Source organism: Myotis daubentonii, chromosome X, assembly GCF_963259705.1.
Source record: "Myotis daubentonii chromosome X, mMyoDau2.1, whole genome shotgun sequence".
Taxonomy (NCBI): Eukaryota; Metazoa; Chordata; class Mammalia; order Chiroptera; family Vespertilionidae; genus Myotis; species Myotis daubentonii.
The window spans coordinates 43,414,738-43,423,712 of record NC_081861.1 but is presented as its reverse complement, the minus strand read 5'-3'; positions in this window follow the sequence as shown (position 1 = coordinate 43,423,712).

The following is an 8,975-nucleotide window of genomic DNA, read 5'->3' as shown; positions in this document are numbered from 1 at the left end:
TCTGTTCCAGTCAAAAACAATTTTTGATTGATGATGTGCTGTCTGTCTGGTCCTGATCATCCCATCTTTTTTCATAGCAGTCATTGAGTGAGGTCAGCATGTTATGAGAAATAGTAATAGTGAAGAGGTTATATCAGCAATCTTGGTACAGTGGAATCAATAAAACTTATAAGTTGCCTTATAGACAGTAAGTATAGCTTTATCCTTCCTTGACCCCTGTTTCTCTTTCCAAATAAATGAAATGCTATTGATACCAAAATATCATCACTGTCCCTTTTTTTTCCCACCTCCATCCCACCCAGAAAAGAAGGAATTGGTTCAGCTAGTTTTCCTGCATTGCAGATGTTCTGTTCTTAATGTCTGTTTGCTTTAGCTTTACTAGCGTTTCCCCTTTATATAAATACATAAATATGATACATACAGAGCTGGACAGTAGGAAATCAAAACATTCTTTTAGCCAAAAATGTTCACAAAAATTTAAAATAAGAAAGAGAATTCCTAACTCTAGTGCAGCATCTCTTAGCAAAATTACAGGTGAGCCCAGACTTTGAAATAACCAACTTAGAAAAGACACGTGTAAACAAGAGGACTCTGAGCCCTGACTTTCTACTCCCAGGCTGTTTTTATTCCCAGTATCTTATTTACTCATTAGAGGCCTGGTGCATGATTCGTGCATGGTTGGTGTCCCTCTGGGTGGCCTGCAGGGATCAGCCGAAACCTCACAGTTCAACGCAGCCTGCAGCTCCTACCTGCCGTTCCTGCTCATCCCGTCCACACTGTGCCTGCTGCGGGCTCACGCCCAATCAGTCCCAATCGGGTAGAGGCTTGCACTGCCACAGCAGCACTCGCCATCCATGAGCCCTGTGTCTGGTGCCCTCCCAAGAGGAGTGGCTTGTGAAATCTGGTCTCTGACATCTCTTGAGGGGTCCCCAATTGCAAGAGGGATATACTTAGCACTGCAGGTTTCTGGCTGAGCAGCACTCCCCCTGTGGGAGTGCACTGACCACCAGAGGGCAACTCCTGCATTGAGTGTCTTCCCCCTGGTGGCCAGTGAGCATCATAGTGACCAGTCGTTCTGTTGTCAGGCTGAAACTGGCTTTCCGACATCCCCCAAGGGGTCCCGGATTGCAAAAGGGCACTGGCCAGGCCGAGGGGCTCCACCAGTGCACGATTGGGACTGGGGAGGGATCGCAGGAGGGCTCCAGGGTGTGTCTGGCCCTTCTCGCCCAGTCCTGATGTGCTGGACCCCAGCAGCAAGCTAACCTACTGGTCAAAGCGTCTGCCCTCTAGTGGTCAGTGCAAGTCATAGCGAGCAGTTGAGCGGCCTTAGCATATCATTAGCATATTACGCTTTGATTGATTGAATGGCCAACTGGACAACTGGACACTTAGCATATTAGGCTTTTATTATATAGGATTGGGAGACATGGAAAAGAATCTTAGAACTTTTAGGACTCACTCAGGTTCAGCTGTGAATAATAGGGCAGTTTAGGAGAATGGGCTCCAGGACAAATTCTCAGGGAAGCCAGGTCTACCTGTGGTTATTCTCCTGCCCTAGATTTTGTCTCCCTCCTACTGTGTTACTGCTTTCACTTTAATTTGTCATACTACCTAATCAGGGATGGAGGACATATATTTAAAAAATGAATGTACCTCTGGGAAAATTAGTCACATTTGATGTGAGTTAGTTCAATATTATACATTGTTCCTGGTTAACAACTAAGACCAGCTGCTCTGTTTTATTAGGGTAAGTAGAAGTACACTTGACCCTTAAACAACATGGTTTGAACTGCATGGGGCCCTCTGTATCCTCGAGTTTTGCCTCCGCAGATTCAACCAACCGCTATCAAATTATTTCCAACAGCAGTTGAGGATCTGCAGGTGTGGAATGCTGACTGTACGCATTGTTTTAAACCATTTAATGAAAAGTAACTTGAGCAGGGGTTCTGGAACGAATCTCCCACACATACCAAGGGAGGACTGTAGTTAAGTTTTCCTGAAGTCAAAAGTTATACATGGATTTTTAACTGTGCAGGTGTCAGCGCCCCTAAGCCCATCTTGTTCAAGAGTCAACTATATGGTCCTGGCCAGGTTGCTTAGTTGGTTAGAGCCTCCTCCCCATATGCTAAGGTTACATACAAGAATTAACCAATGAATGCATAAACAAGTTGAACAACAAATCAATGTTTCTTTCTCGCTTTCCCTTCCTCTCTCTCTCTCTCTCTCTCTCTCTCTCTCTCAAATCAAGTAAAATCAGGGTAGCCCCTTAGGCATGATTCTTTCTGGTCCTTTCTTGATGTTGCCAAAAAATTTATAGTGTACAGTACAACATGGAAAAATTCATAATTACCAACTATGCTGCTGGAGACCAGCAAATATAAAGGATCAAGTTATCTTATTAAAGAGATAGCCTTATTTTTCTCCCAGTAGCTAGTTATTTGTTTCAAATAATTTTAAAAAATTCTGTATTGTTGAAAGTATTATATATGTCTCCTTTTGCCCCCATTAACCTCTCCTTGCCCACTCCCACCCCCCAGCACAAGTCCTCATCCCCCTACTGTTTCTAGTATTTACCCATTGATTTTAAATATCATATCTTACGCTAAATTTCCAAGTAATTAGCATTTATTTTTGGACTTCCTTTTAAATGTCACAACTGTGTCTTTCTCTTTACTCATGGTCAAAAATGTTTTAATTGCTTCAGATTTATAATACATTTGAAAATACCTGGTAAGGCTCACCATCAACCTTGTGGATATTATCTTAGGTATTCTCCTGGATATCCTCCTATATATATGCTTATTTTCTTGTGTTCGATCTTGAGAATCAGCTTAGCTCTTACCAAAAATATCCTTTCAGTATTGGTATGGAAGTTATATTAAATATATAGATTATTTTAAGGATTGACTTTTCCTATCCATGAACAAGGTATACATTTAAATTTATTTATATGTTACATTATTTTATGGTTTCAGTATAATTTTTAATATTTCTCCTTGTGCATTTATCATTTTTCCTAGATATTTTATCTTGTAATTTTTAATTGCCTCCATGACTATGTTTATATTACCTTTACATTCCTTCATATATTTGTTCCTTCTCTATATTACATTTGACTAGACTAGTAAGAACTTTATATATTTTATTGAAATTTTCACAGAACTACCCCTTGTAGTGCTTACTACTCCTTCTGTCCCTTAAATCATAAGTTTCTGATTTAATCTTTACTAATTCTTTATTCCTGTTTTCCTTGGCTCTGTTTTGTCCTTTGCTAGCTTCTTAAGTTAAAGTCTAAGTAATATATTTTTTCAAATTTAATAGAAAAAACATTTATAGCTATGAATTATTATGAGTACAGCTCTGGGAAAATTCCATACTTTTGATATGTTGTATTTTTTAAATCACTGAATTTTCAAATCATTGGTAATTAGTTTTCTAAATCATTGTTATAATTACAGTATCTTTTATTTTATTCTTTGAGTAATATGTTACTTAGAAGTAAATTTCTTATTTACATAATTAAATTTTCTTGAAATGTTTAGTTTTACTTTTATTGCCTTGTGGTCAGAGAATGTAATTTGTATACTTTGTGCTTTGGGAAATGATTTTAGTCAAATCAATCAGTAGGTTGAACTTTCATTGTTTAAGGTACAATGTTAAATATCTAACAAATAAATCACCTAATTACTGTTCTAAGTTTTATTATTTTTATTTTTATTTCTTGTGTAGTTGACAAGCATGATTTAAAAGTCTGACTCTCCCATTTACTAATTGTGGCCCTGAGCAAATTACATAATCCTTCCATGCTTCATGATTTAATTGAGCCCAACTTACAGACTGTTATGAAGGATATGTGGTTTAGTGTACACAGTGTTCTGCATGCTGTTTAGAACAGAGCAATTGCCTTTACCAAATAATTGTTTGTTCATATTTTTGCCATGGTCTTATTTTGATTTTTAACTCCTCGTGAATATTTTTGTTTTCTACTAGGTAAATTTAAATCTTTATGTTTGTTAGCATTTTTAAAAAATCTCTGACTTCCCTCTCTCTGACTTAGAATTTTTTTAATTGAATTTATTGGGATGACGTTGGTTAATTAAATTATATAGGTTTCAGGTGTACAATTCTATAATGTATCATCTGTATGTTATATTGTGTGTTCACCACCCCAAGCCCATTCATCCCCCCTTTACCCTCTTCTATTTCCCAACCCCCTTTCCCTCTGCTATTCACCAATCATCATACTGTTGTCTGTTTATGAGTTGTTGTTTTTTTGCTTAACCCCTTACGTTTTAATGGTTTTCCTTCCTTCCTTCCTTCCTTCCTTCCTTCCTTCCTTCCTTCCTTCCTTCCTTCCTTCTCTCTCTCTCTCTCTCTCTCTCTCTCTCTCTCCCTCTCATTAATCCTTACCCGAGGATATTTTTCCATTGATTTTGAGAAAGAGTGGAAAGGAAGAGGAAAGTCAGAGAGAGAGAAACAACCATGTCAGAGACACTTCGACTGGTTGCCTCCCGCACGTGCCCTGACCAGAGCTGTGGATCTAGCCCACAACCAAGGTATGTGTTCTTGACCTGAATTGAACCCAGGACCCTTCAGTCTGTGGGTTGATGCTCTATCCGCTGAGCCAAACTAGCTAGGACTGGAGTACTTTTATAAGTGCTTATCGGTTTCCCTTCTTCTGAGGAGCTGATGTGAGCAGGTAGTTCTAATTTTTAAAAACCATCTTAATAAGAATCCAATATTTATACAGCACTTCATTATTTATTCCACTTGATGCTTACGTTAATATTCTGAAAGAGGAAGGCCAGGTATGACTATTCATATTTTATTGGTAAGCAAACTGAAGCTCAGTGAAGAAGCAACTTCAACAGGTTTTTGTAATGAATAAAAATAATTAATTCACACTATATTTGTTCACTGCTCTTTATATAGTAACTAGAGGTCTGGTGCACAGAATTCGTGCATGGATGGGGTCCCTAGGCCTGGCCAGCAATCAGGGCCAATCAGGTTCCCTGCTTCCCCACCTCCTCCCTCCTCCTTCCCTCACTGCCCACGTCCACTGCCACCCACCCCCAAGTTCCCCATCCCAGCCCGGGGGCCTAGCCCTGATCGGGCAATCAGAGCCTGCCGGCAAGGTGGTGGAGCCAACCATCACCACAGTGGATGGGCAGTGTGCTGATTGGAGCCTGCTGGCCTTGGGGAGGGACAGAAGGAGGGACCCGGGAGGTTGGCCACTGGCGCCAAGGAGGGATCCAGCCCTCAGCCCCCTGGAAAGGGGCCACATCCACTGCCACCCACCCCTGGTTGCCTGTCACAGCCTGGGAGCCTGGCCCCAATTGGGCAATTGGGGCGGTCAGAGCTGGAGGCAACTCCTGTGTTGAGCGTCTGCCCCTTGGTGGTCAGTGTGCATCACAGCGACTGGTTGTTTTGGTTGTTTTATTGTAAAGGTCGTTTAGGCATATATATATGTATGTATATATATATATATATATATATATATATATATGTATGTATGTATATATATATGTATATATATATATATGCTATCATTTATTTTTATTGAATTTTGGGGGGTAAGTCACTCATCTGGCAAGCAAGACCTTCAAGAGATACTTGACATGATTGAAAATGGTCAGAAACTTCCCATCCTGACTGAGAATTACAAGACTGCTTAATTCCTGCCTCTTTGCTTTTGCTTGAATACTCCTCTATCTTCTCTGAATTATAAATGCAGGGTATCGCTGAACACTCTGAATGAATGTGTTCTTTTAATGGTTCTCACAAACAGAGGTGTCTCTCTATCTCTTCTTCTGAGCATTGGTGAATTTCATTCTTCCCTGTCCCTACTTATTGACACTTTTTAATTTGCTTCTTCCTGTCTTGTGTTTGAATTAAATTCATTACTCACCTATTATATTATTTCCTATGAATAAAATGGTCTATTTCTAGTTCATCTCAAATGGACATTTACCATTCACAAAGTTTCTTCATTAAGTACAAAGGATATACATAATTAGCATAACAACAATATAGTCAATAATTACACTTTTATTTTTGATATTTTTAACTCCCTCAGCACTGTTTAAAACTATCTGAACCTAGAACGTGTTCAGTGAACTCTTACCAACAAAATGCTGGGATTAGCAGTGGATCTATAGCTACATCTCTCTCTCTCTCCCTGCTAAATCAAAAGTAGAAAGCAATACCTAGCATAGTGCCTGGCACATCCTAGGCACTCAATAAATGATAATTCCTTTCTCTCATTTTCTAAACCACTGTATCCATATAAGAGTTTATAGCTGTAGGCTCAGGCCTTGATATTGGCTCCTACCTTAGTGGGACCTCTGTAAGTTCTTGGTCAGACACTTTATGTATACACTAGGGTCCCAGTGCACTAATTTGTGCACCTTGAAAGGCACTGTAGGCCACGAGGCTGTGGTGGGCACAGAGGCAGGTTTTAGCTCATCCTCCACACCCTTGCCTTTCCCCTCCTGCCTCGGCCCCCAGTCCCCTGTCTGCTGGCGGCCCCTCTCCTGCTGCTGCTACTCCTATGTGCTGACAGTGTCAGCCCTGCTTGCACTTGCTGATGGCACGGAGCAATTGGGGCCGGCGCCAGCAGTGGGTGCGAGCAGGGCCATCACTGGCAGTGGGTGCGAGCGGGGCCATCACTGGCAGTGGGTGCAAGAGGTGGCTGCTGGTCACCCTTCAGGAGCAAGGGAGGTGGAGAAACCTTGAGGGTCAATCAGGGCCAGCAGCCACTGCTCGCACCTGATGATGGTGCCGAGTGATTGGGGCTGGCTCTGGGATCCGGCAGTAGGTGTGAGTGGGGCTGGTGCTGGCAGCACATGCAAGCACCAGTAACCACCACAGGCTTTCCCCGATGATAGTGACTGGCACCCTGCCTTGGTCTGGTGCTCCTGCTCACCTGTTCCACCATCCCACCACACCCGATGCCCACCATGTTCCACACTCTGCTGCCTGCTGCCATTGCCCGCCATGTTCTGCACATGCTCCCTGGTGGTCAGCACACATCATAACCAGATGTTCCGTTGTTCTGCTGTTTGATCTATTTGCATATTAGGGTTTTATATATAGATTAGATTTATGCCTTACCAATTTATAGAACATTAGAATAGGAAGAAAATATAAGTAATCATTTGATCCAATGTCTTTATTGTACAGGTGAGGGCCCAGGTTGTGACTATTTATATCTTGATACAATTAGCCCATTCCCCTTGATGTCAGTTATTCAGCAATTAGAAGAAACTCCTCCCAAACCATATGAAATTCCCAATGTTTCTAAACTTCCTAACATCTAAGACATGGCTTGTCTGTTTTCCAAACATAGACTGAATATCTGCTGCCAGTGTGATACAGAAGAAAGAAAATAGGCTTTGCCCTCAAGAACTGTATAACTTTGAACAAGGTAGGTCACCTTTCTGAGTATCCATTCCCTACTCTGAAAGATTAGAATGATAATACCTCTCTCTTATGGTTGTTATTAACTCACATTCATAAAACAAGTCATAGTGCTAATAATAAATGCTTGTTGTCTCCCCATTTCTTCCCCCTTAAACTCCAGGCTTTTCTGATTTCAAGTTGTTTAGCTCTTGTCTATCATTGCATGTTGATCTAAAGCCTTGACTACTACTGATTCAGAGTCTTATTTAAGGATCTATGCTCTCTTGCTTTCTACCAGGTCATTTCAGAGGCCCGATTGTACTGAGGGTAAAAACTCTTGAAGTATGTATATAATAAAGAGCCAGGTTCATAACGACCATTACCATGGAAGGCTCAACCAGACTGGAAGTCAGTGTTGGGTTTCTGTGGAGACCCAGCATTGACTGGGGCCACTGAGGGTGCCCTGACCCAGCACTGACTGCCTAGGGGGCTGCGGATCAGGCCTGGAGAGAGGCCTGCAGAGAGAGGCAGGGTCTGAACTGTAGCCTCTGTGGCAGCCTTTGATCAGAATTTGCCTCTCTTTCTCTCCCAGCCTGGCCAGCAGCCATGCCTCCATTTCTTTCCAGGCCTCCACCCAGGTGGCTGATCAGCCCCACCATTCTGATCAGGCCCCATTGTAGGTCCAGAGATGCTGACTGGCATAGAAACTGACCAATCAGAACCAAATCTGGGTCAACTGTGAGGAGCCAATGGCTGCCTAGGACATGGAGCTTTTGATGCTGACTGGCATAGAAACTGACCAATCAGAACCAAATTGGCTGGTAGAGGTGGGCAGTTAGGGGTGATCAGGCAGGCAGAGGCAGTTATGGGTGATCAGGCCAGCAGGGGAGAGCAGTTAGGGGCGAGATCAGGCTGGCAGAGAAGGGCCATTGGGGGCAAGATCAGGACGGCAGGGGAGGGCAGTTATGGGTGATCAGGCAGGCAAAGGCAGTTGGGAGTGAGATCAGGTTGGCAGGGGAGAGCAGTTAGGAGTGATCAGGCAGGCAGGCAGAGGCAGTTAGGGGCAATCAGGCAGGCAGGCAGGTGAGTGGTTAGGAGCCAGCGGTCCCAGATTGTGAGAGGGGTGTCCAACCACCAGTTTAGGCCTGATCCCTGTGGGACATCCCCCGGGGGGTTCCTGATTGGAGTGGGTGCAGGATGAGCTGAGGGAACCCCCACTCTGTGCATGAATTTCATGCACCAGGCCTCTAGTTGTTAATAAGTGAGATGTGCCATTTTTAGTGTGGTAGTGATGTGGGGGTTGAGAGGTAAGGATGTGAGTAGGAAATAATAGACTCCTAAAAAAGCATTATTGTAGCCAAGATACAATCACATTCAAAGACACCTGTTTGCCTATTTTTCCATTTGGTACTTCATAGATTTGAAACAGCAGTTGTCAAACTAATGAGAGGAGGCCTAGGGGTCCCTGAGTCCCTTTCAGGGGATCTGCAATGTCTTTCTCTTCCACTTATATATCTGTGTAAGGTTAGATTTTCTTCATATACTTCAGCCAAACAACTGACTGAATGCAAAAG